The 12,527-nt window shown below is 46.3% G+C and overlaps 1 protein-coding gene and 1 pseudogene across 1 annotated transcript in view; one reads left to right on the forward strand and one right to left on the reverse strand.

Moving 5' to 3' along the window:
* The window catches only part of Hrh1 (histamine receptor H1), a 123,217-nt gene that overhangs the window by 36,064 nt on the left and 74,626 nt on the right, over positions 1-12,527 (reverse strand). The window lies entirely within an intron of this gene.
* Positions 4,633-4,723, forward strand: LOC123454996 (annotated as a pseudogene).

The following is a 12,527-nucleotide window of genomic DNA, read 5'->3' on the forward strand; positions in this document are numbered from 1 at the left end:
GGAACAAGGGAAGGAACAAAGCAAGGAAGGAAGAATCACAGGACATTTATTTGAACTAGGGTCTCACTCTAGCCTAGGCTAGTCCCTGGGTGGCCTCCAACTCATGGTGATCTTCTTACCTCTGCCTCTCAGGTGCTGGAATTAGAGGTGTGCACCATCACGCTCGGCCCTAGGACAATTTTTTTAATTTTAACAATTTCTGTTTATTTATTTACAAGCAGAGAGAGGTTGGAGGGGAGAGGGACTTTGTGTGCTAGGGCCTCTCGCTACTGTAAATGAACTCCAGATGCATGCACACTTTGTACAGCTGGCTTTACGTCAGTACAGGGGAATTGAGCCCAGGCCAGAAGGCTTTGCAAGCAAGTGCCTTTAACAACTGTGCACAGCCGGGTGTGGTGGCTCATGCCTTTAATCCCAGTACTTGGGGAGGCAGAGGTAGGAGGATCGCAGTGAGTTCGAGGCCACCCTGAGACTACATAGTGAATTCCAGGTCAGCCTGAGCTAGAGTGAAACCCTACCTTGAAAAACCAAACCAAAACAAAACAAAAAAAACAAAACAAAACAACTGAGCAGTTATTTTGATAGGAGGGAATTCAGGGATGGAACTAGGGCCTCACAGGTAGGAAGTGCTCTACCACGGAGCCACATCCCCAGCTTTGAACAATGTTCGAGAGAAACTCATGCTCTCATATTCACATCACAGCCATTCACAAGAGGCTGAGGTTCCCTCAACAGATGAGATGAATAAAGCCAGATGTGTTTTCAACATACAGTGAAATATTAGTCTTACAAACGGAAAGCTATCCCGACACACTGTCCTACAATGTGGATAAACCTTTAGCACATTGCGTTGAGTCAAAACATCCAGTTTGAGCCAGGTGTGGCGGTGCACACCTTCAGCCCCAGCACTCATGAGGCTGAGGTAGGAGGATTGCCATGAGTTCAAGGCCAGCCTGGACTACAGAGTAAGATCCTGCCTTGAAAAAAAAAAAAAAAGTCCCAGCCAAGTTCTCCAAGTGGCTTAGTGGTAGAATATTAGCTTGTGAAGTCCTGGGTTCCATCCCAGGCCTGCATCAAAGAATACAAGGAGATATAATTCCACATCAGTGAGGCACCTAGCCAAATTCATACAGAGAAAGAATGGGTGCATAAGGCTTTAGAGTCAATGCCTAGCATAGAAAGAAAGAAAGAGAGAGAGAAGGACAGACAGACAGAAAGGAAAGAAGGAATAAAGAAAGAAGAAAGGAAGGAAGGGAGAGGAAAGAAAAAAGAAAGACAAGCTGGGCATGGTGGCACACGCCTTTAATCCCAGCACTTGGGAGGCAGAGGTAGGAGGATCGCCATGAGTTCGAGGTCACCTTGAGACTACCCAGTGAATTCCAGGTCAGCCTGAGCTAGAGTGAGACCCTACCTCGAAAAAAAGAAGAAAGATAGAAAGACAGACAAAGGAGGGCGGGGGAGAGGAGAAGAGAGAAGGAGGCAGCGGCAGCAATACAGAAGGGAGGCAATGGGGGACTAGTATTGAGAGGGGACAGAGTTTAAGCTCAAGAAGATAAAGGAGTTCTAGAGATGGCCAATGGAAGTAGCAGCATATAAAGCTCATGCCCCTGAACTGCAAAGTTACTGTGGTTAGACCAGGAGACACTGAACTACAACTGAAAAGAGATGCGTACTAGAGAAACCCACAGCATTCTAACAGGTCTTCCATGCAGGGGCCTCAAGGTAAGGGTACCTCAGAAAGAATCTCCCTCGACTCCAAGGTAGCAGAATGCAAGGAACTTGCAGTGAATCCAAGCACACCAACTGGACCATTATGCATGAACCGAAACCTCCTACACACCAAACCCTACAGGGGCAGGGACCCAGGCCACCACGGCCATCCAGATTTCTCCTCATTTTCTGCCTTCACGAATCAGGGACCCTGAACATAGTCTCTTCTGTGCCCTGGGGAAAGCAGGACTCTGAATAAAACCCCATGTGAGTTGTGAATATTTTTGTCCTTTTTAAAAGTTAATGACATGGAACTATCTTTAAAGTAGGGTATGCAGGACTGGGGGTGTGGCTTGGTAGCAAAAGGCTTACCTCACTCACATGCTTGAGGACCTAGGTTCCATGTCCATCACACCCCTTCCCCTAAGAAGAAATGGGAAACATGCAGCAAAATAAATGTATAAAGAAATGCAGGGTTAGGAATCTGCGTGACAGGCAACTGCTCTGAGAGGTTGCCATTACTGACCTTGAACCTATCTGTCCTGAGTTGGGTTCAGCTGTTGAAGGAGGGGGGTTATAGGAGGCTAGGTGACTAGGAGAGGAAACAGCCTCACTTTCCTACCTGGAATGAGACAAGTCCTGGTGTCTGGGCACGTTTTCACCTATGGACCACACACGGGAAGCCATGGTGAGTGAGAACCCCTTCTTCTCAGGGTGATCGTGAGTCTGTGCTGTGGGGGGGGGGGGAGGGAGAGGATGTGGGCAGCAGCAGGGTTATTCCTACCACTCCTGTCCCAGCAGGCAGGCCATTCAAGGTCAGCTTCATTCTCTCTCGCTGGGGACAGGAATTAACAGGACAATTCAGAGGCAGGTTACTTCAGACAAGGCATTTTGCCAGGAGCCTGTCAGGCTGGAGCTGAAGTGGTACTTATGACTTCATATCTAAGTCCCCTTTTGTCCATGACCAAATGCCTCAGTTTACCAGCACTTACTTAAGCCAGGCGTGGTGCCTGAGAAATTCCACCCATTCATTGTCTAATTAAATTCCTACCACAATACAAGGAGGTAATTACTGTCACCAGTTCTCTTCCAGATGAGGAAACTGAGGCTTGAAACTGAGGTTAAGTAGCTTGAGAAAGGTTACAGAGCTAACAAGAGGCGAACACGGACTCTGCATCCAAAACTTCCTTCCTTCTTTCAGAGCTGTTTTTTCTTTGTTAAATAAGACAAAGAAATGCACAACCCAAAGCTAGTCATAATGGTGTATGCCTTTAATCCCAGGATTTAGAATGCTGAGGTAGGAGGATGTCTGTAAATTACAGGCCAGCCTGGGGCCAAAGAGTGAGTTCCAGGTCTAGAGTGAGACTCTACCTTGAAAAAAACAAAAAAACAAATAAGAACAACAACAACAACAAAAAGCACAGGGCTGGAGAGATGGCTTAGTGGTTAAGGCGCTTACCTGCAAAGCTTAAAGACTCATTTTCTACTCTCCAGGTCCCATGTAAGCTAGACCCAGCGACATGAGTGTGCAAGGTTGCACATGCACACAAGGGGGCGCTCACATCTGGAGTTCAATTGCAGTGGCTGGAGGCCTGGGCACACCAGTTCCCTCTCTCTTTCTCTCTCTCTCCCTTTCGCTATCTTGCATAAAAAAGGGCCAGTCTGTTAGGCCTGCCTCAAAAAAAAAAGAAAAGAAAGCACAAGCTCAGCATGAATTTATAGATTATTATAAGACAAATACCTGGAAAGAGAACTTTGTCACTCATATTCATAAGTCCTTTCCACAAGGCCCTTCCACCCATGGCCTCTGGAAGTAACCATTACTTTTACTTTGAGGAATCTTAAGACTTTAAAAAGTACATCACAGGACACCACATTCTTGCCCATGCCTTTTGATTTTTGCAGTCCCAGGAAGGGAGCCCAGGGCCTCATGCTAGGCAAGCACCCTACCACTGAGCTATTCCTCAGCCATGGCCTTTTATGTTTTTTAAACATATGTGTCCCTTGTCTATATATTCTATTTCCTTACACTTTTCTGGTATACAACTTTAGGATTTGGTGGTATTCCCTCTCCCCACACACACGTGTACCACAAGTGACGGTGTCGGCTGCATGTCTGGGTTTGACTTGACATGCTTCCCTGTCTCTTGTATGTTTGGCAACTTGGTAGCTGCATGTAGATACTGGCTCAGACTCTGGTTCAATACCTTTGGTAAAACAGCTGGTGCTATTTTCCTGTTCTGGAAGGCACAGTGCCTGGCTGCCTAAGATTTTGAGTATCTTAGAAGCTGCTGGCATCTAATTCCTTTATCTTTCTCATTATTCTCTCAAAAACAATAATTTTAAAAATATTTTTAAATTTATTTTGAGGGAGAGAGAAAGGAGAGAGAGAGAGAATGGACATGCCAGGGCCTTTAGCTACTGCAAACAAACCCCAGACACATGCGCCTTCTTGTGTGCATGTACAACATTGTGTGTTTGCATCACTGTGCCTGGCTTACATAGGGCCTAGAGATGTGAACATAAGTTCTTAGGCTTCATTGGCAAGTGTTTTAACTGCTAAGCCATCTCTCCAGCCCTCTCAAAAACTTTAAATGAGGGCCTAGAGGGGTGGCTGAGGACTAAGGTGCTTGTCTACAAAGCTTAAAGCCCCAGGTTTGATTACCCAGTACCCACGTAAAGCCAGATGCACAGGGTGGCACATACATCTGAAGTTCATTTGCAGTGGCTAGAGGTCCTGGCCTGCCCATTCTCTCTCTCTCCTTTCTCTTTCTCAATCTGCCTCTGTCTCTCTCTCTCAAATAAATAAAATATTTAAAAACACTTTAAACATCATTAAATTGGGTATAATACATATACATCAAATTTGCCCCCCAGGGACTGTGGAAGTCCAACTGAATAGTGTTACATATTCATATCAACATCACTTCTTGACCCTTTGGCCAAGATCAATTTTAGTATCTGTTCTTATCAATTTAATATTCATACCATGCAGCCAGTGTCCAGAACTCTTCATCTCACAGAACTAGAGGCGCCTTAGCTATTAAGCAACAATCCTACCCAGCTCCTGGCAATCAGCACCCTACAATGTGTCTCTATGAATTTGACTACTTCATGTAAGTGGGATCGTACATTCTCAGTCCTCTGTGACTGGTTGATGTTAAGGTTCACCAGGTCATGGCATATGCTGACCAATACTTTATTACATGACTATGTCACACTTCATTTGTCCATTCATTTCTTGATGGACACAAGGGTCATGTACCCTCTGCATATTATGATGTATGCTGTGGTGACATTGGTGTATAAATATCTCTGAGACTGCTTTCCATTCATTTGGATGGAGACCCAGAATAGGAATGGCTGGACCACATGGCATTCTGTTCAACCTACTGAGGCCCGCACCATACTGTTTTCTATAGTGCTATTCACTTTACATTTTCATCCTCCATTCCATGGCCATCTCTATCCTCACCACCCAAGAATATTTGGGGACCTTTCACCACCTATATTGGAATCTGGAAGGCAATGTCCCCTGTCATAATCTCAAATTCGGAACTTCATTTTAAAGTAGTATATCCTTATTTTTTCTTTTCATTTATTTGCAAGCAGAGAGAGAGGCAGAGAAATAGAGACAGACAGAAAGAATGAGCATACCAAGACCTCCAGCCACTGCAAGTGGACTCCAGATGCATGTGTCACCTTGTACATTTGGTCCTACGTGGGTACTGGGGAATCGAATTTGGTTTGTTAGGCTTTGCAGGCAAGTGCCTTAACCACTGAGACATCTCTCCAGCCATCTATCCTCATCTCAAACTGATAAAGACATTTGAAATATGGTCATGAAAGTAGCTGGGCTAGGGAGACGGCTCAGCAGTTAAAAGCATTTGCTTGCAAAGACTGAAGGCTTTGGTTCAGTTCCCCAGTACCCACAGAAATCCTGATGTGCAAGGTTGTAGATGCCTTTGGAGTTTGACTGCAAGAGGCCCTGGTGCCCTTATTTTTCTAGGTCTTGTTTTTTCTTCCTTCCTTCCTTCCTTCCTTCCTTCCTTCCTTCCTTCCTTCCTTCCTTCCTTCCTTTCTTTCTCTCTCTCTCTCTCTCTCAATCTGCAAATAAATTAATAAAAATTGTTTTAAAAAAAGAAAGAAAGAGAACTTGATGACATTCAAAACCTCTTTAGTACTTACTGTTAGAGTCGCAGAGCTTCCTACCTATCTGTCCTTCTTCTTCTTACTTCGGCCAAAACTGAACAGGGGGTCCAGCCAACTGGCTCCTTTCCCAAGCACTCACAAGCCCACAAGCCCCGCCTCCCCTGTGCTGGCCAATAACCAGCCCAGGTGGCATTTTCTCTTCGTCTGGCCCTCTTTCCTGAAGTAAAGTAAGGTGGGTATTCCTCTATACTGTATTATTTCTCTATACTGTATCTGACCTCTGATCTCCAGCTCAGTCGGTCTCATCTGCCTCCTATCTGCCAAATATATATATATGTATATGTATATATGTATATGTATATATGTATGTATATATGTATATATGTATGTATATGTATATATATATATATTATATTATATGTATGTATGTATGTATGTATAAACTTCCCTCTCTCTTCCATTCCCCACCTCTCTCTATGCTTCTTGGCTCACACCTCGCTCCTGTCACCTGCTAACCTGCTCTGTTGGCAGCCCTGCAATCCCTTACTTATTCACCTGGCTCCTTATCCCTCCTTGCTGATTAAAACTCCCCGTCTGAGCTGTCAATAAATTCCCTAATTCCCCAAAGTGTGGTCTTAGTCTTCTAGTTTTCAAACCCTAACATTCTAACACTTACCTAAGTTAAATGCAAAAAGGCTGCAGTTTAACGTTGTTGGGTGAACTCCATTTGGTATACAAAGACAGCTCCGTGTTGACGGGAGCAGTCTTTGCACATGACCTCAATGACCACCTGGTATTGTAAAACATGGCGACCAATAGCTCTCATTTTCACACCTTCTGCTTCCAACAAGTGAGCTACAGAATGACTAAGAGCCACACTAGTAGTGGGTTCCAAAACTTATCCAAGCTGTATTATATGTGGCATTAAGGAATTACATGTAGCTGGGCATAGTGGCACATGCCTGTAGTCCCAGCTACTCAGGAGGCTGAGGCAGGAGAATTACTCGAGTCCAAGAATTCTGGGTTGCATAGCTCCATGATTGGGTGTCCACTCCAATATTGGCATCAATATGGTGACCTCTTGGGAGCAAGGGACCACTAGGTTCCCTAAGGATGGGTAAGCTGGCCCAGGTAGGAAACGGGAAGATTACATGTGACACAAGAAGCAGGATGCGATGACACCTATCTATAAACCCAGCACTCAGGAGACTGGGGCAGGAGAGTCTCAAGTTCAAGGCCATGCCTCAAAACAGCAAAACAACAACAAAACTACCACTGACAGAAAACAGAAAGGTGGGCTAGGAGAGCAGGCAGAGTTGATCCCTGAGAATACAGTCAACACTTAGAGACAATGCAATTAACAAGTGTCCAGCGGGGTGGAGGAGACACTTGTGAAAGCCTGGGGATAGCACCACTTTGAAGGGACCCAACTCTCTGTGCTCTCACCCTGGGGCATCAGTTCTGTCATGTTCATGGCTCTGCATTTTTGCAGCTCTCCGTAGTGAGTGAGTTATTAACCACCTCACACTCACCTGCTGAGCGGTCAGGAGACTACTGCCACACTTTCTCCCACAGCCCACGGAGATACAGACAGAGGTCACACCTGCAGTGACAAGGGTGTGGTATTTGTCCTGCTGTCCTCCTCATCTAACGCCAAGGCCGACATTTCCCATCCACTACCAGATTCTTTCCTGCCCCATCCACACACTGGACTCAGGAAACTTCTCTGGTTGGCCTCAACCATCTGGAGCCAGGACAAGACTTGAAACCTACACATTGCTTCTACCAAGTCCCTTCAGTTAGAGAACCATTGTCCCCTTCAGGTAGGAAAGTCGAGAGACCAAAGGGCTAAATTGCGGGCTCCTGGTCCCAGGCCTGAACATAGTTTTGTATGTACTAAGGTATGTAATATAAGGTATGTAGTAAGCCTTTGTTGAATGATTGAGTGAATGAATGAATGACCTCTTTCCAAGCCAACTTTTTCTGCACACCTTCCTTCTTTTTAAAAAAATATTTTATTTTTATTTATTTATTTGACAGAGAAAGAGGAAGAGAGAGAGAGAGAGAGAGAATGGGCATGCCAGGGCGTCCAGCCACCGCAAACAAACTCCAGATGCATGCGTCCCCTTGTGCATCTGGCTAACATGGGTCCTGGAGAATCAAACCTGGGTCCTTTGGCTTTGCAGGCAAATGCCTTAACCACTTAGCAATCTACAGCCTTTTCCCTTCTGTCTCCTGGCTCATGCTGTGCCACTTTCCTGTGCCACCATTCCACACCTATGTGTCAATGCACATAGAGCCCCCGGCCCAGAGGCCCGGCTCATATATAACCCCTGCCTACAACAGGTTTTCCTGACTCTAGCGCATAGCTAGACCTGTGCCATTTCTCAGCTTGACAGTCCCTTGCAAACCTCTTTTATTTCCTCAGCACAAGCTGTCTTATTTTCTAGTAATAGCAGTCTAATGACAGTCTGCATTTGTTGAGACTGAACCTGTTGGCCACCATGCCAATTCATGGCTAGAACTTACATGCTATATATAGTTTGAATATCTGTGTTCCTCCAGATAGTCCCATTGGAATGTAAATCCCCAGATGGTTCTACTAAGAAGGGGAGCTGGGCTGGGAAGTGGTAGTGGCTCACTGATAGAACACATGCTTTGGCATGTGCAAGGGACTGGTGATGATGGTAAGGAGAAAGCAGAGCCTCTGAGAGGTGATCAGGCCATGAGAGATCCTCACTCCAAAACAAGATCAATACTTTAGAAGACAGGCTTCAGAAAGTTACCTGGCTCTTCCATCTTTCCCACCAAGTGAGGGCATGCAAGCATGCCATCAGTGAAGAAGGGGCCTTACCGGACACTGAACCTTTCAGCACCTTGATCTTGGATTTTCTACTCTTTAGACTGTGAGAAGCACAATTATGTTCTTTATAAATTACTCAGTCTCAGGCATTTTGTTACAGATACACAAACGACTCAAGACACATGCACATGCAGTACTGTATTTCATTTAGTGCACACACCTCTAGAACCATGCCCATTTTATAAATGCAGAAACTGAGGCTCAGAGATGCTAAGGAGACCATGTTCACACAGGTAATAAGTTCCAGAGCCAGTCATTCATTCATTCAATCTTTGTTTTAAATTTTAATTAAAAAAATTTTTTTTGAGAGAGAAAGAGAGAGAATTGATGCACCAGCACCACAGCCATTGCAATAGAACTCCAGATGCTTGTGCCACCTAGTGGGAATGTACAATCCTGCACTTGCCTCACCTTTGTGCACCTGGAGAGTCAAACACAGGTCCTTAGGCTTCACAGGCAAGCACCTTAACCACTAAGCCATCTCTCCAGCCCTCATTCAATCTTTATTCATCAAGGTCCTACCTTGTGTTCGATATATTTTAGACACTGGGAAAATAGCAAAGTCTCCATCCATAAGAAGCTATCATTCTTGTGGGGAGACAGACCATAAAGAACTCCATAAATAAGTAGATACTATGTCAAGCGGTGCTAAATGCTATGAGAGAAGAAAGGTATCAGTGACGGTGTAAAGTGTGTCTGCTGTTTCATAAAAGATAGCCAAGGTGACGGGGTGACATTTGAGTAGGGATTTAAAGAAGTGAATCAATTATGCAGAGATCTTTGGGAAAGAGAGTCACAGGAGGAGGAGGAGGACAGAGTTTGTACAATGGCCCTGAGGTGGACGTGCCCTTGACATATAAGAGGAACAACAAGGAATTAAGTGTGGCTGGAGCCAACAGTGAGTGACGCGGAGTTAAAGTGTGCGGTGATGGACTTTGGCTTTGCCTCTGAGGAAGGGTCCCCCTAGAGGATGACTCCCACTGCCTGGCTCCTAATTGCTAGGCTCTACTGCGGATTGGTCACACGAATGACTGTCAGAATGTACTTGGGGGCTTATTCTCATTAAAACCAGCAGGATGGCAGCCTAGCTGTCATAAAAGTACTCCAGAGAGCCGTGGATCTAAACTAACAAGGGGGGCACATGGCTAAGGAGGAACTGACCCTCCCTTTGGCTGGCAGTCCTAGAACCAGGTGGGGTTCTGTGGTGGCCTTTGAGGGTCCTCTCACTGAGTTGGCAAAGAAATAAATTTCCTAGGACTGTCCCTGGGAAGTATTCTGTGAAAAGTGTCCTTTGCTAACGAGAGGCTGTGAGAAGAAGGTAATATCTGCAGTGACTCACCAGAGAGATGGAAATTGTGTCCAGGCTGGAAAAGAATCCATTTGAAAGTGACACATTTGCCTCCAGAATAAATAGATATAAAGCCTTTTCTTCTCTGTCTCATTTGCACACACTGCCTCACAGCAGGTGGAAACCAACTTCTGAAATTCCTGCCACAATTCTCTCTGAGGCAAAAATATAGATGTGGGGATGTGGCCTGCCTCCACCAAACTGACCCTGAAATGCCATCTGATGGCAGATCATAAGCACGTGCTCTGACATTCGTCCTTGGGACCAACTCCACTGTAAATATTCTTCTGACTGGCTGTCCATACCAACACAGCCAGCCTTTCTCAGACTTTGCGGGGCATCCAAATAACCTGAGGGGCATCAGGAGGTCTGGGAGAGCCCATGAGCTGCTTTTCCATTTCTTTTCCAGGCTGGAATGGAATCCAGGGTCTCACCTGTGCTAGCTAGGCAAATGCTCTACCACTGAATTGCGCCTGGGCTCAGAACACTTAATTGTTGTTGTTTGAGGTAGGCTCTCCCACTAGTCCAGGTTGACCTGAAATTCACTAGGTGACTACTATAAGACTTTAGACTGGCCTGGAACTCACAGCCATCCTCCTACCTGTGCCTCCTGAGTGCTGGGATTAAAGGCGTGCGCCACCATGCCTGGCCTGGCTCCAGGCTGTTTACACAACGTGTCCCCAAGGTGATTGTGGTGGAAGTGGTCCCCTAAAAACACTCCCCAGACCACAACAGTTTAGGCGGCCCCATCTCTTTACAGGATTTACAGGATGACGTCACTGCAAAGCCTTCTCTCTGACCAAAAAGAGGTACCACATAGCTCCTAGCAAGGTGGGACTCTACTGGGTGCAAGGGATCTGGGGAGGATCTTGAGAACCCATGCCTCCTGACCATCCCAGCCCACCTGTGAGGAGGGGGCTTACTGTCTTGGGTAACACTGAGGAAGGTCCAAGTATTGGGGGTCTGTAGCTGTTGCAGGTGTGGTCATCCTTGTAGAGGGTGTCAGGCTTTATCAAGCATCTCCTAAAGCAAAGGAACTGTGATCGCGGGCAGCTCTGTTGCCTCATTTGTTTAGTTTGCATATGGTCAGCAGGCCCTCTGGGCGCGGTCGTCAATGAAAGAGCTGCCATGTCTATTATTATTAGCACCCAGTGGCACAGGGAATGGGGACTGCGGAGCCTGGCTCCCAACCCCTTCCTCCAAAATGACAATGGCTGGATGGCCCTGGGGGCTACTGTCTTGGGGTAGCAACACTGCTCACTAAACTCTCTGTGGTGTTGCCACTGTGCTTGGGTGGCTACCGGATGTCATCTCCCAGCCCCTCGGGCTCAGATAGCTCTCTCCCGCTAAGCTGTTTCTAACCTCTCATGCTGCTTGCTTGCTTGCTTGCTTCCTTTCTTTCTTTCTTTCTTTCTTTCTTTCTTTCTTTCTTTCTTTCTCTCTCTCAGCACCCGTGAAGTCACTGCTCTGTTGTCTGTCCAAGCCCAGTCCCCAGCAGGCGGGTCCTGAAGGGAACGGGCCCTTTGCGTGGCTCTCTGCTGCACTGTGATGATGGCCCATACACAGGGCCCTCCACTTTGGATCGTTTGACTTTAACGTTGTCCATTTAATGACAGCGCAAAAAACGACACAGTGAGCCCGGCATGGTGGCGCACGCCTTTAATCCCAGTACTCGGGAGGCAGAGGTAGGAGGATCGCCCTGAGTTTGAGGCCACCCTGAGACTACATAGTGAATTCCAGGTCAGCCTGGGCCACAGTGAAACCCTACCTAAAAAAAAAAAAAAAGATACTGTGTGCATCAAAACCCTACCTTGAAGTTTTTTTTTTGTTTTTTTTTGTTTGTTTGTTTGTTTGTTTGGTTTTATCAAGGTAGGGTTTCACTCTAGTCCAGGCTGACCTGGAATTCAGTATGTAGTCTCAGGGTGGCCTTGAACTCGTGGCAATCCTCCTACCTCTGCCTCCCGAGTGCTGGGATTAAAGGCGTGCACCACCAGGCCGGTTCTCAAAACTGCCTTGAGCTTTGAAGTGGTATCTTTGCTCTGGCTAGCCACATGCAGGGTGATATGGCAGGCAGCAAACCGCAGCTGCAGGAGCACTTGAGAGCAGGAGGGGAGAGCGCCGAGACAGTGTGCTGCTCTGTGCGGCCACGCTCCGCGGTCAGTAGGTTAGGAGCATTCAACACATTATGCTTTACACTGTTTTCAATTTCCAATGGGCTTATCGAGATGTAACCGCATTGTAAGCTAAGGAACACCTGTAGTGGGGACTCAACGAATATTTGCTGAGTGAGTCATGAATGAATGGATGATGATGTGCTTGAGTCCTGGGGCCATCTTGCGCTCTCTGATGCGGTACTTAATTGAGTCCAGGACCCTCAAGGACTAAGTGGATGGGCCAAGAATAATGGCAAGCATCTTTATTTAGTGTTTACTGTGTATTAGTTGTATATACAAC

The sequence above is a fragment of the Jaculus jaculus genome, chromosome 14 (assembly GCF_020740685.1).
Source record: "Jaculus jaculus isolate mJacJac1 chromosome 14, mJacJac1.mat.Y.cur, whole genome shotgun sequence".
Lineage (NCBI taxonomy): Eukaryota > Metazoa > Chordata > Mammalia > Rodentia > Dipodidae > Jaculus > Jaculus jaculus.